Genomic DNA, 27,207 nt, shown 5'->3' with positions numbered 1-27,207 from the left:
AGAGAGAAAAAATGAAAAAAATAGTTTTACTAAATATTATTTTAAGAAAATTGCTTAGTTCCTCAGTGGAATGATCGTTAAGACACGGTTCCAGCAGATCATCGAAATCAAGCATCACTGGCTGCGATCAGTGTGCGGGTGTGTGACCACTTGGAGCAGTCTGCGTAGGAACCAAGGGTGTGCTGTATTGGTCCTCGTTAAACTGTTCTTCCGTAAAGTGCTCTCTGCCGGTCGTCAGGCTATTGAAGTGGGGGTGCCATTCCCTCTGTAGAGGATCAAAATTGTGATGGCATGTCTTCAGATCATTCTCAGGGATGTTTCCTAGACCCTCGCCAATAGCTCATAGTGCAGCTCAAGTGTGACGTAAGTAAACTACACCAACAGTAAAATTTCTTAAACAGATAAACAAAAATCGTATGAAGAGTGGGGTTAACCGGGCTCCTCCATTGTGTCAAAGTTAGCTCTGTTTCATAGCAGACGAACTCTGAATAACACTTTACTAGTCAAAAAGAACGACTCACCATATTAGCGTGTTGTTGACTAATTCACGACGTCGGTAAATTTTTTTTTGTTTCTATGATGACTCCCGTTTGCTCTTTATTTTTCAAGCTAGCCTTCTTTATTAGCTATTACAGCTACAATATTTATTTTTAGTTCCGTTTATTATACGTTATCAAACAACATTGTTAATCCGTGCTCGATTCCCACATGAACTCGCATCCTAACTTCGGTTTACCGCCACAGGCAAAATATGCCAACGGCACGCAGTGTTCCCAGGTGGTCACCATCTCAAGTACTGACCGCACTCGATGCTATTTTACTTCGCTTATCAGACGAGAACCGGTATTTTCATTATGGTTTTGACCAACCAAACAACAAGGATTTTGTTCAATAATAGTACCGTTCTGTTACATATCGATAATGTCTGCTCTCGGGATAAGACCAGGTACAACTTGGTTTTGCCCTCACGCACTCGATATGAGTCTAAGCTTGGTCTTTCAAAACTTTAGTGCAGCGGAGGAAGAAAATAATTACATCCAAGGCTGAACAAAGGTTTTTCGAGCCCCCTGAACAAAATTTATTGCAGATGCCTTCCTCCTAGCACAAAAAAAGTCTTATATTTTAAATTTTGTATAATTTTTGAAGACCCTTAATACAAAATTGTAATTTTTAAATAGCTAAAATTAATTATGGGGTATATTATTTTAAAAAATTTAATTAATAAAAGCACGCATATTTTTCATAAGAAAATTTTGTGGGGGCTACAGAAATACGAGGTCCCGGAACCGCTGACATACTTTCTTGATTACGGCCTTGCCTACACTGCTTGTAAATTATATTAATAATTTACTTAAATTGTTGTATAACGTAGAAACGTCTGCTATATTTTTACAGAAATTTCTAAATTTTCATGGAACTAACGTGTGCAGATTTAACTTTCTTATAAAAAAATAATTTATAAAAAAATAATTCATAAAATAAGCATTTGTAAAAAAGATAGTGCATCTATGACATTTTAGGAATGATATGTTCTGCAATACAGCTAAACAATGAATATGTTGATTAAATCTGACAGTTTCTAGGTCGAACAGTTTAGATTGCAATCTTAACAACCCAGTCTTTCATCTTTTTCTCCTATACATTTCAGCTTTTACTATTTTTGTTGCAACGTCGTTTATAAAGTAAGACATATTTTCTTTTTAAAATATATTTAGAAAATGAAAATAATATATTTTTAAAATATCTTATTTTCACAAAGTGTAATTTTTAGAACATCACCTTAGAAATAGTTAAATATAAGGTTTAAATAATTTAAACTTTATTATTTTTCCTGCAATGTCCTTTTTGTTCGATTTCTGTGAATATACTTTAAAAGTGAAAGTGAAAATAAAATATGTTGAAAAGATCTTGTTTTTACAAAATACAGTTTTAAGAGCATCACCTGAGAAGTTAGATAGATTTAAGCGATTGCAATTTTTACTACTATGATCCTTTTAAAATAAAATTATATTTCCTTTTTAAAACATTAACTTAAGGGGAAAATATAAAACTTTAAAAAGATTTTGCACTTAACAAAATATAATTTTAGAAACTTCTTCCAGGAAAGAGAAAAAAATTTATATGGATTTTATTTTTGCTTAGCTGTTCTGTTTAAAGGAAAATTATATATTTTCTTTAAAAATATTCTCAAAAACTAAAAATAAAATATTTTCAAAAGCTTCTTTTCTTACAAAACTTCGACTGAAATTAATGTATTCAAATTTCTAGGAAACAAATCTTTATCTTTTATTGAAGTTTTCAGCCGAAGGGGTTTATGCGTAAAACTTTGCACATTGTTGAACAAAAGCATATCAGTAATCGTTTCTTAAAATGTTTTCGGATGAAAAACCGTTCGATTATCTATAGCTTCAAAGTATAAAAGCAAGTTTAAAGTTTAAATAATGATATATTATAAACGGAGAAATGTCAAATGCAAGGCACTGAAAATCATTATAAAAATAATGATGTTGGGCTGATAAAAGGTTTCACTGCTATCGTCATTTGTCTGTAAGTAAGCGTTAGAGAATGTTCTTGATAAAAAAAAAAAAAAATTTAAATAATTTCTCAAAATATTTATTGTCCGTAAAGTTTTTCGGCATAGTTTTCAAATACTAACTTAAACTTTTACTTTAAAGTAAATACCTTACAAATTACTATGATTATTGCTTATGTCTGCATTAATTTATTCTATTTTCTATTAGTGTAATGCATTTCCAAATAGAACATTTCAACAAAAAGAATCTGAACTTTGGTCAAATGCATATCTTCTGAGTGGTCATTTTATTAAGAATGTCTTCCATTCATATGAAGGTTGATTCTCTAGTTATAGATTCTCTAAAACCCATGGAAATGCAGATTATAGCCTGATTTTTCTTTTCTAGCTACCACAGTTATTCTAATTTTGTGTTTCTATTTTATTTAAACTTTATATTTTTGTTGGAAAATTTTGGCTTGCTATTTCAAATCTGTTTTGTTTTCTACTCATGTCCACCCAGCGAGTCGTGAGAATAAGCACCTACATAAAGGATAAAATTCTGGTAAAATTACCGTATTTTTTAGTAATCATATTTCTGGTAAAAAAAAAAAAATAATTCTGGTTAATTAAGCCAAAATACACGATATTTAAAACATTTATTTCATATTTTTTCCTCTCACATTATATTGGTTTTACCGGAAATTCGGATTTCCAAAATAGTATTTCCTATTACCACGCATATAGTAAAAAGCACAAAATTGAAAAATAAATATAATCGAATAAACAGTTTCTATGCACTGCCATAAGTTATCGTGATAAAATTACCACATTTATCAAACTTTATCACATATTATAAAGCCTTATTTTAATTTAACCTTTTCCAAACCACTAACAAAGAGATTGGTTAAAAAGTATCATGTTTTTGATGTTCCCATAGAGCCAGAAACACATTAAATTTTACCATATTCTGGTAGTTTTGACAATAATTTTTTCTGCGCGTATTTGTGATGACTGGAAACGTGTCAACATTTTCCATCTTTGTAATTTTTGCGGAAAAAAGACTTCACAGTGTCAAAAGTTCACTCCTCCTTGTCTGAAATTGATCACGTTCCTTACTTTAATCATGAATTTTTGCTGGCACGGATCAGTTGTTGATACGTTGTTTGTGACATATTCAGCACGATGTCTATTATTACTATTCATACTAGATTCTTATAGATTTAGATGAGGTAGTTATTTCTTTCAACCACATCCCAAAATTCAAAATAGGATTGAGTTCCGGGCATTATGAACTCATTAGGAAAATATAATGAGCAGTTAGAGGAAGGAAAATCTCTTATAATATAGAAGATATCCAACACTGGATCAATAATGAACATAGAAAGAAAGCTAAAATCTTTTGGCTTAAGAAATATTTAGTTTCAAACTATTTTTATCATCATGTTATCAACAACAGATCTTTTAACTTAAGGCTGCTTAATAAAGGTTCTGTAGTCACATGAAAAGAGGCTTCTTGGCGAATTCAATGCTATTTTGATAACTGTTGTGAGTTTGCAACTGTAACTTAGGACTGTTAAGTTGAGTTTAGTCTATCATTAACCAGCGCCCTCTATATTTATTCTGAAAAATGGCGCAAAACGTCAATTTGAAGAACATCCACAGTTTTCAGGAAAAGAAAAGTGTTTGTGGTATAATTTTTCTTTATATTTAAAAACTTTACTTAATGCTGCATTATCTGAGATCATAAAAATTCGCAAAAAATGAGAATAAGGCATTGATTATAATAATTTTCATCGAGATGGGAAAATGTAGCCAAATTAGTGGTTTTTAAAAAAATTTAATAACCTTTAAGATATTCAAGATTAAATCCACATTTATACTTTAATAAAGCCTAAATAATTCCTTACGGCAAGATGGTATTTATAGTTTAAAATTGTAGCTCTTTGCCTAAAGTCTAAGTCACATAAACTGCTGCTTTTTATTTTCCTTGGCGAATTCTGAAATTTTTTATTATTTTCAATTGTATAATTTTCCTATTAATTGTACATTGTTCTTAAAGTATTGAGTTTTTAATTAATTAAGGATTCAGATGGAATAATGCAATAGTGTACAGTTGGAAAGTGGAAAATACGTATGATAATCAGCATTGGATAGATATTGATCAAAAAGATGAAACTTTTGGAGGTTTATTAAAATATTTAGTTTTTAATTTCACCAAAGTAATTTCGTGGTCACCCTGTCCTAACTCTTAAACTATTGCAAAATGAGTAGCATATTTATCGCATGTTATTTTTTAATTCATTAAAGGTTCAGATAAATTAATTTAAAGCAATTTTTCATAATGGATTTATAATTCGCAGTCAGAAGAAGTGTAATTCCTCCATAATACAGCAAAGTAATAACAGAATTCTTTTCACTTTTAGCACAGCACGTACAATAACTCGCACGGAAATATTTCTGTGGAAGGTTAAGTTGAAAGTATTTATATCTGTCAAACTCCATCACTCCTCCAGCAGACTGATTAGTTCCATGCACGGAACATTTGATTCTATTCTACTTCTAATCTCATCATTTGTGAACAAATGGGGGAAGGTCTGACAGACTGCCGGTGAAACATTACCGGTATCGAACTATTTTGGTTGCCACTAAATACATACCTTGAAAATTTCTTTTTATTCATCCTTGAAAGGTATGCCATAGTTTATGAAAATGGACTTGAATTTTATGGAAAAAGGTGTTCCCTTTAAGTAAAATTGAATGGTGTTGCTTAGTACAGTATAAATATTTTTACTTTAATTCTAATATTTATTTTGTTTAAATGTGAAATTTATTATACTAAAAGGCGTTTACTGAAGTACGTTTTTTTTAAAAAGAGTTTCATAATTTATCAGGTAAAAGTAAATATTCTAGAAATGATCTGTTTATAAATTCCTGTGTTGATATAAAATTATCATATTGGATATTTGTTTGTTAGATAGATTAGATTTAATATCTGATAGTAATAGATTTGATTATAATAGATCTAATCGATTATTGTTAGATATTAGATTAGATATTATTAATTGTGCATATTTAGAGGAATAACTCTTAAATTAGAGAAATATAAATTGCTCACATTTGTATAGATTTTCTGAATTTAGTTTTATTTTAATAGGATTAGGCGCTGATAAAAATTTTCAATGGAAGCAAAAAAACTAATTAGGAGTCATTAATACGTTAACATATAACGTGTAATAAATCATTTTTATCAACATCGAAATTTTTAAATCTTTTATAAAAACAAAAGTGTTGATAATAGATGTTAACACGAGAACGACCAAAATGTTTACCTACCTAAAACAACCATTATGGTCATTTTGACCACAATAAAGAAACGAGAATCAATATTTCATTTTTAATTCTAATATTTTATAAAATGATGGGAAATATTATTGTTATTAACTTTTGCTTTCTGCTGTATCTACATTTGTATGTATCTACAGTTGTTTGTATATATTTGTATTTGTACAGTTGTATGTTTATATGTATCTACAGCTGTATGTTTTAGATATACATACATAGTAATCTTTAGGGTCACGCTGTGTACCCCCTATGGGGCCTATAATAAATTCCTTCGGTAGGGTACACTATTCCATGTTAATATAATACCTGGTCCAATTAAAAGGTAATTGTTTTTATTCTAAGAAAAAAAAAGTTTTCAATGCTAGTTTTTTAGATTAAAAGGTAATTTTTTTAAAATTTATTTACTTCGTTTCTTGATGAGTTTCTTCAAAAGAATTTTATTATTTATTGGAAAAAAATTATCGAAATGATCTGTTTATAAGGTTGTGGTGTTGATACTTGTTGTTAACTTTATTAATATTTGATGCAATTAAAACCTTATTAATTGTGTGCAAATAGTGGAATAACTCTTTTGCTTGAGTAGTAAATTTCTTACATTTTTTATAAGCCTTTTAAAATTAGCTTTATTTAATGAGATTAAGCATTAATAGCAGATTATGGATGGGAGCAAAAAATATAATTAAAAATGATCTGTGAATACGTATAATTAAATGATTTTTATCAACAACTTCTTTAGACACAAAAGTGTTTATAAAACTTATTAACAATTGAACGGCTGACATTTTTACCTACTTGAAATTTCCATTGTAGTCACTTTAACCGCAATAAGTAAACGAGAAAAAATACAGGATTTCTAATTCAAGTCAATATCATTCTAAAAAAGTAAGAAAATATTATTTTTATTAATTTTAGCACTCTTCTGCCCCTTAAATGATGTGTATAGTCTGTAAAAATTAACTTTAGTTTAAAGAACAACATTATAATAAAAAAAAGTTGTATATCATTGTAGATTTTAGCACACTACTTGAAATAAAAGTTATCAACAATAACTTCTTAGCATATTCCACAAATATTCTTCAGTTATGGCGAACAATTTTGCTTTGTTTGGAAGGAGAGAAAATTGACGATTTCTGCAGAAAGAGAATTGAGAGAATTGACGAGAATCGTTGTTTCAATCAGGAAATCATGCTGGTAATTGCTTTGATGAACAATATGACAACCTCAATTCGATGATAGAAAAGGATTACCAAGAAATTTGTGGCGAGTTAATTGTATTCAATTTATTTATTTATTAAAAAAAATCACAACTACAATATCTAAGAATGCAATAAATTTGAAAAAAAGGGCAAATTAGCCGTATCCAAGAAATATTCGTGTCATATACCAGGAGTGGCCAACCTACGGCTCGCGAGCCACATGCGGCTCTTTGAAGGATTATTTGTGGCTCTCGATAAATGTACCCAAGTTTCTTAAAAATTATTATCGTTCCGTACGTGTTTTAAAATGTCTTTTAAATTACTGAGAATAAATATGAAAGACTAAGTGCAACGTTGTTCAATTCAAGGGGAGTTTTTAATTTCCAATATAATTATGACACAAAAAGCATCTGGAGAATTAGAATTAATAGAGATGCAAGAAGATCAAGCTGTACAATTAAAATATAAGTCAACGTCGATTACTGAATTTTGGAAATTTGTACCAGAATCGAAGTATCCTGAATTAAAAAAGGCTGCATGTTGAATTATCTAAATATTCGGAACAACGTACTTATGTGAATCATTTTATTCCACTTTAAAATTCGTGAAATCCAAACACCGATCAGTATTAACTAACCAGCATCTCAAAGAATTACTGAGAAGTGCTGCCACCAATTATTCACTAAATTTTGAAGAATTATCAAGAGAAGTAAAATAAATGTGTTTAATATTTAAATTCAATACACATATTTTGTACTTTTACTTAAATGTTTTCAATAAATATAATTTATGTAAAGAAAAATTAATACTTTTTTTGCATACCTTTTAAATACGTACTTACTTGCGGCTGGCAAAAAATTTCAAATTTTGAAAAATGGCTCGACTATCAAGGAGCTTGATAGGAGCCTGCCATACACAATAAAAATATTTTATGGAACTAATAAGCTGAAAATAACTGAGTTAAAAACCATCTTTCCAGGACAATTTCAGGATTATTAGCTATATAAACGGTTCTTTAGATAGGTTTAGTACTCAAAATGCAGATTTTTGTTTTCATTTTTTTACGTCGGCTTTAAACTTTTAGTTTTTTTTTTATCCATTCCTAAATTATTTAAGGAAAATGTATAGTACTTATGACATATTTAGTTTGAGGAAAATCTTTTTTTCTTCAATTTAGCCGTATCATGAAAGCAATGGAAATTCCTTTAAAAATTGTTTTAAAAAAATTTTCGTTGTGGCTTTCCTTACCTTACAAAGATACGCAATTAGTTTCATAACAATATATCCATCAAATTGCATATTTCTTCTTTTATCTTTTCCTGGATACATCAAACTATTTACAAAATGTTTTAATTAAGTTTCATAGACAGACAGAATTTTAATCTGAATTTCTTGGGTTTATTTTCTATGGATTGAATAAGTTTTCTACCTGTTTTACATGGCAAAGCCGATTATTGAATTTATAAGGTTCTCTTGCTACAAAAATTGAAATAAGAATTTTCCACAAATCTTTAATCTCTCTCGAATTGAAGTGTAAATTTACCTAAGCCGATTCCGAGCTCATGTCTCGAAACGATATGAAAAGAACTCCATAATAGACTAGAAGGCATTGGCGAGCAATAGTGAGCAGGAGATTGGTCTTTTTAGTTGAGAAAAAAAAAACTTGTACAGTGTCCATTTAATCAGCGATAAAGGTAAGCAATGTTGACGACGAAATATAGTATGTCCGAGAAATACATTCAAATTCCATTTTATAGTCAATTAAATTCATTTTGACCGCTATAGTTGCTCATGTAAAACTTCATTTTATGCTCTTTTTATTAAACCTGATGAAATTTTCCTTAATGCTTTTGAAAACCTTAAAAAAGGTAGGGAAATTCATGATAAAGGAGTATGCTAGTATAATAATTTTAGAACTTAGCGCCTCTAAAAATTGGTTTGTGGTCAAAATGACCATTTTGCTCATTCTAGTGTTAAAATTGATAAGAATTTGACTATAATGATAAATTTATAAAAATGGAGCAATTAAGATGAATAACTGTTATGTTTGAATATCAGATTTGTTTTATTTGTTAAAGTCTCATATATCTACTCTTGTAATAGGATTGTTTTTAATAAGCGATTATCAATGTAAAAGTAGCCATAAATGATATCTATCTGCAATATGCATGTATTAATAGCTAAAAATGATCTTCACTGTAGTAAAAATAAACAATTGGATAGTTAAGTAGATTAATTTCAATAAAGTTAACAAACTTGCAATGAAAATCTGAAAATGCTAAAATAAAAATATATAATGTTTTGAATTTTTTTCTGCGTTAAAATAATAGTTATTTGGTCAAAACTTTAATTCCAGTTTAATTTAATCTTAAGGAAAAGTTTAGTTCTTAAAAAAAATAAAAATAGCATTGTGTCTTTATTTATAAAATGGGTGCACTGTAGCATATACTTCATAAAATCATAGATAAATTTCATATTCAATGATTCAAAAACTCTAAATAAATTTCGTCCAAATGATGAAAGTTGCAGTCAGCTAATTCAATTAAACTGACGCTGTATCTTATTCTCCAGGAATGCGCACAACTATAAATATTGAACATATGTTTTTTTTTTAAATTTTAGCAAAAGTTTTTATATCATGAAATGCATTGCTTTGTATTAAATTATTACTGTTTCAAATTGATTATTCTGTTTTTATCCAAATCGAACTTTATTCTTATAATTGAAAAAGGTTATTCCCAAACTTAGTGATACGCAACAAAACAAAATGAAAAAAAATAGTGCGTGGAGTCCCTCCGCGCGGAAGAAGTTAAACTTCGTAACCTGCGACGTTAATTGTAGAAGAATCAGCAGTCGTAGAAGGATTACTAGCTCTATTCAACGACTCTTTTTCCTGCTCCGCTCACTTCCGTGCTCTGTAATCACGGTAATATTGAGCATTTTTCCCTCGTGGACCTCTTGAACCAGTGGAAGTGCTTGTGGTTGCCTCATCGTCTCGCCATGGAAAATGTATTTGTATTAATAATGTATGTGAATGCATCATAATGCAATTTCAAAAGAGAATTCTTAACAATTGATATTCACAAGAGACGTACCTTGACATAACCTTAAATCCGTCGCATTGTCCGTGGGATTGTTTTCACTCATTTTTTACAATTGTTATCCACTAAATTTGAAAATAAAAAATACTATCCTATTAAATATATGTGTATCAAATCAAGCTAAAAAAATATTTATTGAAAAACAATACTTTTATGACTTTTATTATTTTTATGCTAGTGAGAACCAAAACAATATGGAAATGAATGAGGGAAAACTGGATCCTACCTCGTGATTTCCCGGTCAATAAAAAATGTAGCGTTTAACGCTATCTTGTTGGAAGTCGCATAAGAAGTATAACTTCAAAATTAATGATGCGCATAATATTTACAGAAAATATGAGTAACATATACAGGATGTTCAATTATAACTAGGACTGGGCGATATTAGAAATTATATATCGTGATGCATCGTCAGTTTTGCATCGCGATATAGCGATGTATCGCGATATAGTATTTTTGAATTTCATTTACTTGTAAGGCACAGAAAGTCAGATTTCTATCAGAACTTCATACTCAGATTGATTTAAATCAATTTATAAATTTGAAGGTATATATGTTTTGCTTAAGAAAGATATTAAATAAATTGACTACAATGTGCAAATCTTACTTAAAATATTTATTGAAATGTTTGTTTAGAAATTCATAATACGCGTGCAACAAAGTGTTAAAAACTTTTTTTAAAGCGTTTTTTACAAATCAATATTTTCTTGTACTATTATGCATAAATAATTACATAATTATTAAGTTCGATCGTAATGTTCAATTTCTAAATGAAACGTTAAAAATTATTTGTATGTTTAAATCAAAGTGCTAAATAAATTTTAGAAAAAAAAACGCTTTTAAAACACTATTTTTTATTATTATCATTTCAGTTATTATAGTTCTATTATAGTTCATTTACGTCACACTAGAGCTGCACAATGGGCTATTGGCGACGGTCTGGGAAACATCCCTGAGGATAATCCGAAGACATGCAGTCACAATTTCGATCCTCTGCAGATGGGATGGCACCCCCGCTTCGGTAGCTCGACGACCTGCACGCGAAGTCGAGCACTTTACGGTAGGACAGTTTAACGAGGACCAATACCGCACATCCTCGGTCCCTACGCAGACTGATCCAAGTGGTCACTCACCCGCACACTGACCGCAGTCAGTGATGCTTGACTTCGGTGATCTGCAGGGAACCGTGTCTTAACGATCAGTCCACTGCGGGACCTTATCATTTCAGATAAATAATTAAATTAAATTAAATAATGACCGAAATATGAACGTAAAACAAAGTAAGACTTAATTTCTTAAAAATAAAAAAATTGTGATATTCGATAATATATTTAGCTAATTAACAAGTAATATGAAAAGAATATTCTTAAAAAAAATTATTATACTCTCTAATAAAACGAAGTGCTAAATGATTTAAAAAAATGAATAAAATGTGCAAACCTTTCAAATTTTTTTGTATAAACAAAGTTAATTGACTTATGTCCAAATCCAAATGACAAAAATAAATTTTGTTTTAATTTTATTTCTAAAAATAAAAACAACAAGATTTATAAATTTAAAATCAGTAATAAAAACTCACTAAATTATTAGAAGTTTCATCCAAAAAGTTTTTAATAAATTAAAAGAAAGTAAAAAAATAACCTGACAAATTCAATTCTTTATGGGAGCCTAAATTAGATTGCCGATAATTTTCACATTTAAAAATAAAAAAAAGCTTTTTTAAAAAAAAAAGTTATCTAATTAATGAAGAAACACTTCTTTATATATTCTTTTCAATAATAGATTGCCTTCAGGACAAGGTAACATCGGCGATCACGAAGTTAGTCCCACTGAAAATAATCCACATGAAAAGTCGCGACAACGAAAAAAAAAAGCTAAGAGGTGCGAAAAGGAACATGCGATATAACGATATTTGTTCCCAAAACTCTGATTCTGATTCTACAGCTCACCAATCAAGGCCATTTCAACATAACGAAACGAACATCGTTTTCCACAGCGCAAGTCGACATCGGAACGTAAGAGAAGAGTCTTATATCGCTATATCGTTCTTATATCCTTGCGTGTCTTATATCGCTATATCGTTTTACGCTCGTTGTCTTTACTCGACGGCTTAAATCAGATTTCTGAATGAAAGTCGCTGTATCGTCTTGCCGATATATGCGTTAAATCGATATGTCTCGATACATCGATTTATAGTCCAGTCCTAATTATAACTGTTCTTTTTTTTATATATTTTGTATATATTTTTAAAAGTATGCTAGTATTTGAGAAATGCACTAGTGTTAGATAAAATTATCTAAATAAAAAAGTCAAAACTACTTAAAAAGCACTTTATTATATTAAATTCTATACTTTACTCTCATGCTGTATAAGAAGCATTGTTGAATAATATTAAAACAGCTTCAAAAAAAATCAGAAACCAAGAGAAAAGAAAATTTTAATTAACAAGCATGATTTCCGCCTCGTGACTAAATACAGTTTTAACGTTTCTGAGCTTAAATAAGTTTAAAAAAAATTACACGCAAAAACATTTTAAAAATTTACTATCATGTCTGCGTGATAAATTATCTCTTTTTTCATGTGAAATTATAAATAATTTTTTAATCTGCATTCCTTCTTTTTTGCAATTTCTGGTAAAGTGACTAAATTATACAATTATGCTAATGGGTGTAAAATAAATAATTCATAAGGGTTATCTGTTATAGTTTTTAAACAAGATATCTGTGTTTTCTTCTGATTAAAAAAAGTAGAGGAATTAAGAGTGAACAAAAATCATCGAACTGGAAAAGGATTTTTTTTTTAAATCTTTTTATCTTTGAAATTTTTTTGAGTGATAATAAAGAAAATGCTTCACTTAAAGTTGATTTAGAAACTAATTAAATTAATAGATATTAATTTTTTTTTAAATCATACGAAAGAAATAAGATTTGGTTCTTTCAAATTAATTTAAAAAACACTAATTTTTAATCGCAGTAATTGCATTTTACTTTAATTGCAAAAGTATAAAAAGTTTACTTAAGAATGATAAAAAGAAAAAAGTGCGAAAATGTTAGCCCTTACAAGAAAAGAATCTCGATTTTTTTTGCTAACTTTTTTAAATAAGCAATTATAGAATTATCCATACATTTTGATTATTTGAAAAAAGAACAAGTCAAAAATAATCCATTTAATGTTTCAGTTTTCGAAGAATTAAATTTTATTAAAAGAAATAGACAGGTGACATATATTTTTCTTCAGTATTTTTTGCAATTGAATTAAATATTATCTCGTCGATTTCATCGATAAAACATCTGACACGATTGAATTTTTAATATTGAATTTTGCTACTTGAACAATAATTTAATTTAATGTTGTGGAGTCGGATTTGAAGAATATTTTCAGCAGTCGGAAATTCAGTCGAAAAAGCTGTTGGACTTCTGTTAATTCAAGTTAATAAAAAGAAGCTTTATATTATTTTTTCCCTATTATGTTTAACTCTAAATGACCTTGAACATTTCTCAACAAAAATAGTGTTGCCAACCGAATAAATTTAATTTTTTCGGGGAAGTCCAAAAAGTTAGCTAATTAAGAGCTAGTGTTAATATAAGTGTTATTAGTGAAAAAATCACACGGAAGAAGAGGGTAAAACTTGATTTTCTTTTGAAATCCGATTCATGCCATTTAAATGTACTTTTACTTTGGTGGAGGTGATCGCCATTTGTCGTAGAATAGATAAACTCATCATGGATTTACTTGTCCTTATTAAAACATCTTGATTACGGATATGGTAAGATGATCAGCTCCAGAAAATTAATGTAAATCGTTTAGTGAATTTTTGATTTACTAAGTAGAATTGGTAGGATGGATAATGGCCGTACTCAACAGACAAAAAAAAGATATCCCCTAAAGCAGTGGTTCTTAACCTTTTTAAGCCGCGACCGAAATTTGAGAAATATGTTCATGTCGCGACCCAAAAAAAAGTCAAAATTAGGCTGAGTAAGCAACAATGACTTCTTCTAGGAGGTGTTGGTATTACTTATTATTTGGTGTATTACTAACTTTTTTGGTTCGACTCAGCGCGACCCAAGAAATATGCTTCGCGACCCAATCTTGGGTCGCGACCCATAGGTTAAGAACCGCTGCCCTAAAGGGATCAAATCAGATACTCACTCACATCAAGAGATGATGCAGCATGAATATCATTTCTGACGGTTAAGAACTGAGACTGGGGAGGCCCGAAAAGGGCACTCCCAGTCACCACAAATTTGAAATTAAAAGTGAATGCAATTGTTCCCAGCGGACACAGAGAAGCATAGGTAGGAGATACCAAGTTGGCGATTTATTAAAATATTACACAGCCAAAACAAAGCCAACCACACATATCAGTATTGGGTTTAAAAAAATACCTTGGCGATCACGAGTCGCCAACAACTTTATGAGAATTATTACAACCATGCAACTGAAACATATTTTCGGTTAGAAATTTAGAATTACTAAGTTAATAATAGATTTTTTGTTTTCGATTAGGCGCGTCAGTGAATTAATGAGTCTGCATTAGTATTGAAATAAAAGGTATCCGTTACATTGATCTATAAGAGAAGAATAAAATATTTTATGTTCGCTTTGATTTATTTTTAAGTCTTTGACTTATTTTAAATATAATTCGATTAATAAGATAAGCTTAAGTAATTAAAGGTATCTTAAAAGATAGGAAATAAATATGTAATGCCAATTGTGACAACACATTTACCATCTTTAATTTTGTAATTCCATTACAATTGCATAAAATTATGCCATTATACTAAACAATTCTTTAATTTTTAGACTTTTATCTTGTAAGCTAATTAAATTGTTTCAAAAATAAAATTATTATTATTGAAAATATCCCAAGGAAAAAGAAAAGATACTTTGTCTAGACATTAGAGAAAATTCGATTTAACCCATTCAACTAGTTTTACTATTTTAAATTACATAATGACGCAAAATTTACCCTTGTTTATACTAAACAATTCCTAATTACTTCATACTTTAATCTTAGTTATCTAAAAAGTACTGAGAAAAGAAGTGTAATTAGTTAGAACATCACGGAGTGAAAAAAGAGAAAAACAGAGAAAGAGAGGGAGTGTAATAGAGAAATCTCCAATTCACTCCGCTAGACAGAAGTTTTCTATCTTAAATTATATAACACTAAAAAAAGTTACATTTGCTTATACTAAACAATTTTTAATTGCTTTAGTTATTGTTAGTTTTAATTGCTTTATGTTAGTTATCAAAAAAAGCATTGGGAATCGAAGTGTAATTAGTTAGAACATCACAGGAAAAAAAAGAGAAAAAGATTTGCGCACATAACACAGAAAATTGTGATTCACTCGATTGAATAACAGTTTTACTATTTTAAAGTATGTCATTTTATTACAATTATCTTTGATAATACTTTATAGTATTTAATTTCTGATATTTTATTATGTTCATTTACTGAAAAGTATTAAGAATGGAAGTATTAATTGTGAATCATCACAGGAAAAAAAAAAGAGAAAAACTTATGCTTACGAAATAGAAAAATCTCCAATTCACTCCGTTAGACAGAAGTTTTCTATCTTAAATCTATCTTTACGGTAGAACAGTTTAACGAGGACCAATACCGCACACCCTCGGTCCCTACGCAGGCTGATCCAAGTGGTCACCCACCCGCACACTGACTACAACCAGTGATGCTTGACTTCTGTGATCTGCTGGGAACCGTGTCTTAACTATCAGTTCACTGCGGGACTTCTTTCCCCTTGATGTTTCCATTCATAACGATTTTCAATAATTTTTGCTAGGTAACACAAATGTTAAATAAATAAGAAGTTTTAGAAATAGAACTTTAGAAATAAATAAGAAGTTTTAGATCAAGTGTTTACATTTTGTTGGTGTCATATAATTTAATTTGCATAGTTCTTAAAAAATTTACACTTAATTATGTTTTAATATTCAATAGTTTTATGATATTTATGCAGATATAACTCTGATAGCTATGCAGATATAAAGTTACATTTAGAGATTCATCTCAACACAGAAAAGCAAGTTTACCTCTTGTAAAAAACTCCGAAAAAAGTTACTGTATAAAGTGCAATTTGGGTGCACCATTTGTAAAATCCATTTTTACCGTGCTCTCCATTTCTACCGTTATATCCATCTTTACCGCAATATCCATTTTTACTATAAATATTATACCGTAATTTTTACACTGATATTTATTTGATTAGAGTGATTCAATGATATCACGATAATTATTACTGTAAAACTTACTGTATATCAAGTGTTTGTAACATATACGGTAAAAAGAGATTTTTATTTTACTTTATTCTGACATGCAATAAAGTTATTCTTTTTGTTCAACAAAACTAGCTTTTTAAAGTAATTCGAATTACTTACAATACTTTTAGAACATTATTTTGAAAGAAAAAAAATTTAGTATTATTGTTCAGTGCTCTGCAATGCTTTTATTTCTTTTGACAAGTATTAAACATGGCCTCTTATTTTATTCTTCCTTGCATAAATGGAAAAAATCAGTTTTATAAAAAAGTTCTTACTGAGTTCTTGAGTTTAGCGTGGGTGTTGTTTTCGAAAAAATTTACGAATAGGGGGAGAAACTAAAGAAATGTGCTTTTATGTAATGCCAAAAGATGCGTGTCGTAATTCAGCTGACAGTAGGGTATGTTATTCTTTTTTTTTTCTCTAAGACTTTTAAATTTAAAAGGATTTGTTTTTTCGAGCAACTCAATACAAAAAAGCTGCTCTCGAATATTCAAAACATAATAATTTTCAAATGAAAACAAAATGCATTACAGCCTTAAAACCTTAATAGTATTTAACTGTGTTCTAATAACTATTCCTCCGAAATATGAAGCAAATGCTTGTTTTTGAATTTAAAGTAAATATCAAGATTTAATTCATAGTTCTTTTCGTTTTTTCTGAAGGCTATAGTGAAAATATAAAAATTCTGTAAGGAGCATTTCGTTAAATATAAAAATAATTCCAAATTTTATTACAGTCTTTACTTTGTTAACAGTCTTTACAGTTTTTCTACGCACTGTTAGATATTTCTCGGGAAAAAAAGGCCAAATTACAATTTATTTAATTTTTATTTTTTTCCATATAAAAAAATCTATCAAATAATCATAAATAAGATGGTATTCGTACTGATAACTCTAGGAAAAGCCGTTTATAAACTGCTTTCTCCAAATATGGTTAAACAGTCGGAATTTTATTGCACCAAGTAAGAGCACTTAATGAAACCACTTAATTGCTCGTAGCTAAGTATGAGTGGGCTAATCTCTCAGTCTCATGACTGACAGAAGGGGGGTTCAAGTCTCTGGGTTAACACCACAATATTACCTCCGTTCCCTTCAACACGTAAAGAGTTTCCAGCGTCCTACTTCCCAATGTGAGACCTTGCATTATTTGAAAATGATACCCTCAATCACGCATAGATGGCAGCACCATAAACTGCTAAACTATTTCGAATGCCTAGTTAATTTAAATTTATTCTTTACGACTTTGTAATCATGCTAGTTGTAAATGGTTAAAAACCACTTGACCATAAAAAAGCATCAGTGTAGGGTATACCGGGCAAATGTATACCGGGCAATGTCACTTAACCAGACATAGTATGACTAGACCTTTGATAAATGTTATATAAATTCTACGATCTTATTATTAACTTTTCTTTTATTAATTTACATTTCAAAATTCTTTGTTTCGATCTTATAAAAGCCAAAATGAGCAAAATTTCGCCAAATAAAAAGAAAAGTTTAGATAATTTATATTTCGTTATTAACTTTCAAAATCCTATTTTCGATAAGATCAAATTGCACAACATTTTTGAAAATTTTAAAGCTTTATTTCCATTAAAAGATTGTAACATAATTAAAAGTTTAAAATACAATAAATCTCTTGGTAGAACTAGATTTAATTATAATGATATAAGCAAAAATTTAGGGAGTATAAATATATCCGATTATGAATGTCACTGTGAGGAAGAGGAATATTTTGATTTTATTGATAAACATCATAAACATATTATTACTGGTAATTTAAATATTATAGAAAACTTGGAACTTAGGAATTTAATGATAAAAGGCGCAAAATTTAGACCCATTTACCATATATCAATCAATAAAATTCTAAAATCAATAATCTCAATCAATAATCTTAATGATCTCAATAGTTTTTGTTTAAAGATATCAAATAGATTCTCTTTACCTTTAGGTATGCTAACAGAATGGAAATGGGGTGTTTATTATTACTTTAAAAACTTTGTATTCATTAATAAGGTTAATTTAAATAAAAGCAACAATCCAGCAAATTTTTCTAATATTGTTCAATCAATTAAGCAACTTCAAAAAAAAATTTTAATTACTCCCATAGACAAAGCTAACAATAATTATGCTATATTCTGTAAAACATTCTATGCTGAACTTTTAAATACGAAATTAAGGAATAGTAAAAATTTTAAACTTAGCAATTTCAATAATAATATTGTCATTAAAAAAATTTTAGCTTTTAATAAGAGATTGAAAATTAAAATTAGCAATATACAATTTCCTTACTTAATTATCAGTCCTAAATTTCATAAAATTCCTGTAAAATTTAGAACAATCACATGTGGATTTAATATTTATCTAACTATACCTGGCACCATTTTCTCTAACTTCTTAAATAAAATTACATATTAACATTATTTCTGAAGAAGGTTTCTCTTGTATTATCACTAATAATCAACCGATTTTAGATTTCATTAAGCGTAATAAAATTAATTCTATTGTGACTTTTGATTTCCAGGATCTTTTCAATAGCATTCCCCTTTCTAAACAAAAAGATGTCCTTTTGAATTATTACTATGATTTTAAAAATGTCCTTTGTTGCGATTTTGATTATTGGGAAATTCTGATTAATTTTTGTCTTTTTAATAATTATCTTTACAATGGAAAGGATATTTTTCTTCAAATTGATGGAATACCACAAGGATCTAATTATTCATCTCTCTTTGCTAACTTATTTCTGCATTATTATGAAAAAAATTATACTCTTAGTATTAAATTTTTTTTAGATATATTGATGACTTAATTATCTTCGATTTTCAAGATCATACTATTTTATTAAATGATATTTACCCTGAGGAATTAAACTTGCTTCGTAATCATGATGATAATATTAATTTAAATTTTTTGGATTTGGGTATTATAAAAGTAGATATTATCTGCTTTGTTGATTTATACGATAAAAGAAATGATTTTAATTTTAATATTAATAAACTAATTACTTTGAGTTCTAATGTTTCTAGGAGCATCTATTTAAATACCATTTTTAATGAAATGAACAAAATTAAAAGAATATGTAGTAATATTTATTTATCCAAAAAACAAATCGATAAACTCTTTTAAAATTTGATAAAAAAAACAAGTAATACCCAACTAAAGTAATAAAATTTTATATAAAATCATTGAAATAATCGTATACTTTTGTGGATATATTTACTAAACATTTTCTTTGTTAATTTATATAATTTTCCCATGTGCAAATCCGTTGCCAAAATTATTTACTAAATAATTTCTTTGTTAATTTGTATAATTTTTCCATGTGCAAATCTATTTCGGGCCAATCCGTGGCTTAAATTATCTACTAAAAAAAATTTCTTTGTTAATTTTCATAATTTTTCATGTGCAAATCCATTTCGGGCAAATCCGTGGGTAAAATTATTTACTAAAATTTTCTTTATTAATTTTTTCAAGTGCAAATCCATTTCGGGCAAAATCCATGTTAGAATTATCTACTAAAAATTTTTTTTCTTTGATAATTTATACAATTTTTTCACGTGCAAATCCATTTCGGACAATTCCGCGGCTAAAACTATTTTCAAAACAGGCAATTTATGTTTCTCTTTTCTATTTTATATTTTTTCTTAAATAAATATATATTTTCTAAAATTATTTATGGTCAACTTTTTAAATTATCCAGTATAATATTACCTTGCGCACATCCATTTCGAGCCCATCCTTGGTTACTAACAAATCAATGCACAGCATAACAAATCACTTCAGCAATGCAGTAAGAACGGCACTTTAAATTCCTCTAGTTACACTCAATTTGCGCTTTTGTTTTCATATTTTGTAATCTGGCAATCTTGTTGCGAAAATATTTTAAAATCATTCTTGAAAAATTTCGCGTTCATGTAAGTACATCTGTTTTCGCTACTCGCTTTATAGATTTTGTTTTATACTGTTTTTTCCTTTTATTTTATTTTATTTTCTGTTTTTACGTGTTATTTTTACTTATTGTGTTCTATTTTATTTGTTATAATTTTTGAAAAAAAATTTTTTGAGTGCTCTTTACACTATTGTATTAATATATTTTCCTTTAGCTATATTGATACAATATCAGTAAGCACTCTTTTCTGCGGACATAATCGTGTGCGCTGATGAAAAGATTATATCTTTTATTTTCCGGTTGTTTTTTTTAAATTTCAGCCTTGTTTTTTTTTTTTAATCAGTTGTTTGTTATTTTTTTTAATTATTACTTCCCCCTTTTTTCATATGTCTATAATTTTCCTTTGTTTTATCTTCATTTTGAACTTTTCTGTTTTTCTGTCTTTTCCTTTTTCTGTGTTTCGGTGCTTTGATTTTTATTATTATTTTTAATTGTATAATATTTTATCTATGAATATTTGAGTGCGTCACTGGCCTGGCCTTAAATACTCGCCATGAAAAGGAATTCGAAACGTTTCCTGAAAAATAAAGAGAAGTTTATGCACTTTATGACATTGTAAAAAGAAGAAGAAAAGAATTTTCTTTAAAATTCAGAAACCTTCCCCCTAAAAGTCAGTAATCTTTTTGTTTAATAGAATTTACCTGGAATTTTTCTGAAGAATTCAGATGCCTTCTTACTAAAATTCAGTGAAGTTTCTGGAACTTCGAGTTATGACTGAATTGCCTTTATTCGAGTCACATCTAACCTTCGAAATATTTACACTTTTGAGTTGAGCTTTTCTAACGTGAGAGATGAATAATACTAGAGATTGTCCCCCAGTGAGTCGGATGGAAATGTGCAGAGATATGGTTCTGCCACCTATATCTGCCAAAGAGAATTACGTGCTCCACTTATCTAAATTAATCAAGTTAGGGGTATTGGTAGTAGAAGCATATAAAGCAGTTAAGATTACGTCATGGTCGCCTTGGGATTCGAACCCCCTATTTGAGTTGCATGCTCCATTAATCAAATGAATCAATTTAGGAAAATTCAAATAATGAATGGAAGAAGTATGCGATGATCACGTTGGAATTCGAACCATTCATCAGCCAGTAAAGTTTAATGTTATCGGTTAATGTATATACTTAATTTAATTGAGCTATGTAATTTCATAAGACTTCTCACTAGAATTCAGACAAGTATGTAACAAACAAAATTACATTGATATCAGTGATTTAACATTAAATTTATGAAACTGTAATATAATATAAATAGTAAATAGATAGAGGTGTAGTCTCAACAGGAAACACTTAATTACTGAATACAGAAGCTCGATAAAAAAATTGTTTTTCACAGTAATCTCGCGGAAACCCTTGAAGCAATGTAACATTTTTCCCGAATTTTACATTTTCTGCCCATTATTGTTCACTTCTTTGACCATCATTGTCACTTATTGTTACTGAAACTATATTCCTTTAATGATGTAATACGTGTATTGTAAATAAATTAAATTTACAATGCGTTCAATTAATGCTAAAAAAATAAAAAATAAAGCAATTTGCATCCAACTCAAGAAAACAATGATTTTATATTTTTCACACGTTTTGAAGCGTTATGAGAAATTATTTCATGAAGAAAAGCACGCAAATTTAAACAGTTAATTAAGTCTTAATTTAAAAAGGTCAAAACGTAGATTGAAAATTATGGATTACAAGTAGAAAAATAATTTCACAATTCTTTTGTATGGTGTTACTGTTGAAAGAATTCGACTGAGTATTTCGTGCTAAGAAACAATCAATTTTTGAAAACAAAAGAGTTACAGACCAGTGAGAATACTTACTTTATCTTCACTTTAGAATAGTTCAGTTTCGTGAGAGTTAGAATACGTGACACTTCAAAATGGTATATTTCTGCAAAATATAACTAATAGATTGTGAATATTTCTATCAAAAAGTTCTACCTGTTTTTGATGCCATTATAAGCACTACAAATTTTCTATTCTTTAAATTTATTTTTAATTTCATGAATTTAGTTTTTTTTAATATTATTCTTAATCCTACTATAATGAAATTAAATAAATTATTTAATTTTCACCACACTTTATAAAAACGAGTATAAATATTTTTATTCTTTTCTTAACAATCATTATAACGACTTATTTTAGATTATATTATCTATCGATAACCCGTCTAATTTTGCTCCTATGCGTCCCATGCTTTTCCCAAGCTCCTATGCGTCCCTTAGCTGCTACAGGCTTTCACGAAAAATTTGAACTTCTTGATGTAGGGACTGGGGGATTTTTAGATGTCCGATGGCTCAGTTCGACCTTTAAAGGTATTTAAAAAAAATTATATAAAAATGGATATCTGGAAAAAAAACTGTCTTCGTCTCTGTATTAGAGATGTATAAACATTTTATTTTGTTTATACATGTATAGCAAGGAAATTTTAAATGTTTTTGAAATTTTAATGTTTTAATCTTTGTTAATTTTAAAAATGTTATCTAATAAAGAAAGATGATTTTTATTGTTTTTTCATATTTCAGCAGTGCCCTGTTTTAATGCAAGATATTGGGGCAGGAATAACCAGGATGGCACAACGCTGAACTCACGTTCGTGAGAACGGGGGTTCGAAACCAGCTGGCTGTAGACTCCTCCGTATTGCTGACTTTTGCACAAAATCTGTTGGGTCTCAAGGTCTTCCATGTTTCCATAACAAATTATATCTCTGAGAGTACTGAATTGAAGGTTGATCGTTCTCTGGTTCAGGTCAAAATTATGATCTGTGGGTGAATGGATGGATGCATTAATGTCTCCGCCCTATAAAAGGGCATGACGTATGGGTGTGGCCGACGGCATAGGTCGAATTCTTAGCATAAATGGTACCATCGGAAAACAAGAACAGTCGCACCCGTTACCATAATGGCCTACGACCACATTAACAACATTACTGTTTGTCTACGATAGGTACTCTGACAGACATTCGTCTGGAGGTGTGGCGGTGACTATGGTAACGAGTTATGATTATTTCAAGTAGGGCCGCCGGTCTCTTTTTAAGACTGGTTTTGGCCAGAAAATTTGACACCTCTTTCTTTGGTCTATTGTGCTAGCTCTGGAGTAAAGAGAAATAAGTTTTCGCACCAGAAACATCGTTTAGATCGTTCAATTTTCTCTTTTTTAAAAGAGTCAAAATTTTAATAGCGATTGCACCCTAAATTTGATATCATAATTTTTACATTTTTTGTTGTTTTTTAAAAAGTATATATTATACAAAACAATAGCCCAAAACGATTTATTTTACAAGATATTAACAATTAAATTTTAAAGCTCCTTTTAATTAAAAAATAAATATCTAAGGATAGAATAAATGGATTTTTAAAAAATGTATCTCATTTTACTCGGAAATAATTTTTGATAAAATAATTATAATAAGACAAATATTTCAAAAATGTAATTTTTATTGCAAAACAAGTTGTAAAATGAAAAACAAAAATTTTGTTAATGTCGTACAAAGTTCAAACAAAACCCATTTTAAAGCCATAGTACAAGACGCTGCTAAACTTTTCACTATTACAATATGGCTCGATATTGTTTTATGCAGGATGTATACTCCATGCTTTTTGCGTAGTTTAAGGTTGTTTTTCGAAATCAGCGAAATTTGCGAGTTTCAAAAACAACTTTAAAACTCTTCATTCATTGTCCTGCAAGACATTTGTTGCAATAATATGGTAAAGGATTTATTTGAAGAATCTACAAAAATAAAAAAAAATCTAAGCGTGCATAACGTAACAAATGTCGTAATCATTAAGAAAACTCGACATCAGAATTTTTAAAAAAAACTTCCCTAAAAGAATTTAAAAATTGTTTATGAAGCTTTTGCATCCAAATAAAGAAGTTGAGTTTGTAAAAAAAGTAATTATTTTGAAACATAACTGATCAGATTTTAACGTACTAGAAGTCGATCTTGACGGTTCGAGGGCCTACCCTTAACTATTCAAATTAATTAACCGTAAACATGTTAATTAATTATTATGGATTTCAAGTCGCGAAATCACACATGAAAACATACTTTCTCTGAATAAACATGTCTTTTTTCGAAAGATTCGCATTTAAATTAATGACCTTAAAATTATGAAGTAGCTGCACAAAGAATTTATCAGAAAAGCGATTGAAAGTTGAGACTCCTTAACGTTAATTTTACTTTAGGCGCATTTCGCTAAATCTACGGAACTTATATAGAGATTAAAAAACAATTTGTGCACAACTATGAAACGTGTTTATCCAAAGGTAATTCCCTGAAAAAAATAATTATTAAAAACTAAATATTATTATTATTTTAAAGATGAGCAAAACAGTGTTGAATTTCAAAATACACAAATTTTCACACCATTTTAATCTAAGAAGTTTTAAATGGTAAAATCCTAAATTGGAAAAGAATCGTTTGGTTAGTTCCTGATAAAAATTACGAAAAACATATTGCAATATAATATAATATAGCCTTCTGAGCCCAAGTCTGCGGGTTCGATCCCCGGTCCAGACACTGGATTTTCGGGATGCAGAAAATCCTCAACGGCCATGTCGTATGATTATGCGGCATGTAAAAGATCTCTGGAGTGGCTTATTGGCTCTTGGCATTTCCGGCAAAATTAAATTCCTATTGCACTTTAGCATCCAAATAGAGTCTCGGTGCTGCCATCTAGTGTGGCAGAAACTAGACGTCCAAATTAACATGACCAACGGTATCTCATACCATTTTGGTGGTCCTGAAAGAGTAGATACCACCTATGGAGAACGCACTAGGTCTGCTCATCGGCAAGACCGATTGTGCAGCTCATTGGAAATAAAAAATATCTATATAATATAATATAATATAATATAATATAATATAATATAATATAATATAATATAATATAATATAATATAATATAATATAATATAATATAATATAATATAATATAATATAATATAATATAATATAATATACGCCCCCTGCTCGCTAACGCTCGCCAACCCCAGAAAATTGGTAAGCAATCTTATATGGTTTGCTTCGCAAAACAAGCTCGCTTCGCTCGCTACCAACTTAGGTACATTGCAAATGCGCAAAACTCTAAGAATTCAAAACAATCATTCAAATCCATATAACAACTTTTTTTTAAAAAAAATTACTTCTTTTTAAGAAATACTAAGTCTTTAAAATAAATTTGAATTCAAATAAATGATATGTAATTCGTTAAACCTAATAGAAATGTGCTAAAGTATAAAATTTTAAGATGAAATTTCTAAAACTGATATTTCTTTAAAAAGGTTAAAATTTTGGATATAATTAAGTCTATTAAAAATTGAAATAAGTGAATTGCAATGGAAAAACCTGCATAAACAAATAAATTCTAGTAAAACAAATAAATTCGTGATATAAATCAAAAATCGTCAAATAAATTCGTAATGTATGAATTCGTGAAAAAAAAACGCTTTCGACAAAATACTAAAATAGAGATCTATCGACAAAGACTACTCACTTCTGCCTAACTTATTCTCTCTCTGGTTATTTCAGTTTCCGTTTTTAAAAGCGCTATATGTTGAGCCCTCTCAGCTAGATTTGGCATGTGACATTTTCAGCGGCAATCATTGGTCGGTTTTCTAGCGTTGCCATTCGGGGAGTTGTAATGAGGCTTTTTTTGTCACCGTGTAAGAGAAATATATATATAGATATAATATAATATAATATGGTATAGTATAGTATAGTATAGTATAGTATATAGTATAATATAATATAATATAATATAATATAATATAATATAATATAATGTAATATAATATAATATAATATAATATAATATAATATAATATAATATAATATAATATAATATAATAAAAATTTAAAAATATGACTTTCTTGTGATGCCCAAATGCACAATAAGATGAATTAACATAGAGGTGTTAAAAATTTCAACTGCTCTCTTGACCAAACTATTGAGACCCAGATTAAAGCAATCCCCATATTTCGAGGATCAAGAACATGAATTTCTTGAAAAAAAATACGTTTATTCAGAGTAAGTACGGTTTTGTATCTGATTTCGTAACTTAAAATATACTCTGCACTAATTAATTAGCATATTTTTTAAGCATTTTTTATAGCTGTCGCTGAACAGCTAACCCAATTTTCGGTTTACGAAATTTGCCTTCGTGTAGGACTTTTTGATAGAACTAATCCACCTTTTCGTTAAATGACGAGGAAAACCACGAGAACCACCCACGGTTAACCCTGACGGAAAGGGGACTCTAACCCGTGATCCGCCCACCACTGAGGTCATTTTACGTCAGCACAATGGTCGGTGGAGTCAGCACTGTGGTCACCCATCGCTGAGATAAGATTGAATCTTAGTTCACGAAAATCCGAACATTAGATAACAAAATATTATTCAGGGGGTTTGCTTTTCTTTTTTCGAAACATAGGAAATGGGTGTTGGATTCACATAATGCTTTTAGGATTTATTAAACCAGTTTGGGGAATTCATAACCGTTCCTTTTATTTAAATGCATGATAAATTTAATTTGCAATTCAGATGGATTTGCATTTGGTCTATTATTAATATTAAATTTTCACACAAAACTTTAATGTTTTATTCATAAAAATGTTGAATTTCTTTGCGAAAACCTTGTTTTATTAACAAAAGTTAAGGTTTTTTTTCTCACCTATATAATCAATCTTCCTGAATAACAGAAAAGTTCTGATAAAATAAAAAAGTTTCTTCATATGTGGGTCTTTTGTTAATGTAATCTTATGTTAGCATTTCTTTCTTCTTTTTTTCATCTTCAACTTACAAAGAAAAACTCCGTTAAATATTG

This window comes from Parasteatoda tepidariorum, chromosome 2 (genome assembly GCF_982258835.1).
Source record: "Parasteatoda tepidariorum strain Cologne lab strain chromosome 2, Ptep-v5.0, whole genome shotgun sequence".
Classification (NCBI taxonomy): Eukaryota; Metazoa; Arthropoda; class Arachnida; order Araneae; family Theridiidae; genus Parasteatoda; species Parasteatoda tepidariorum.
Note: the sequence above shows the minus strand (reverse complement) of the source record.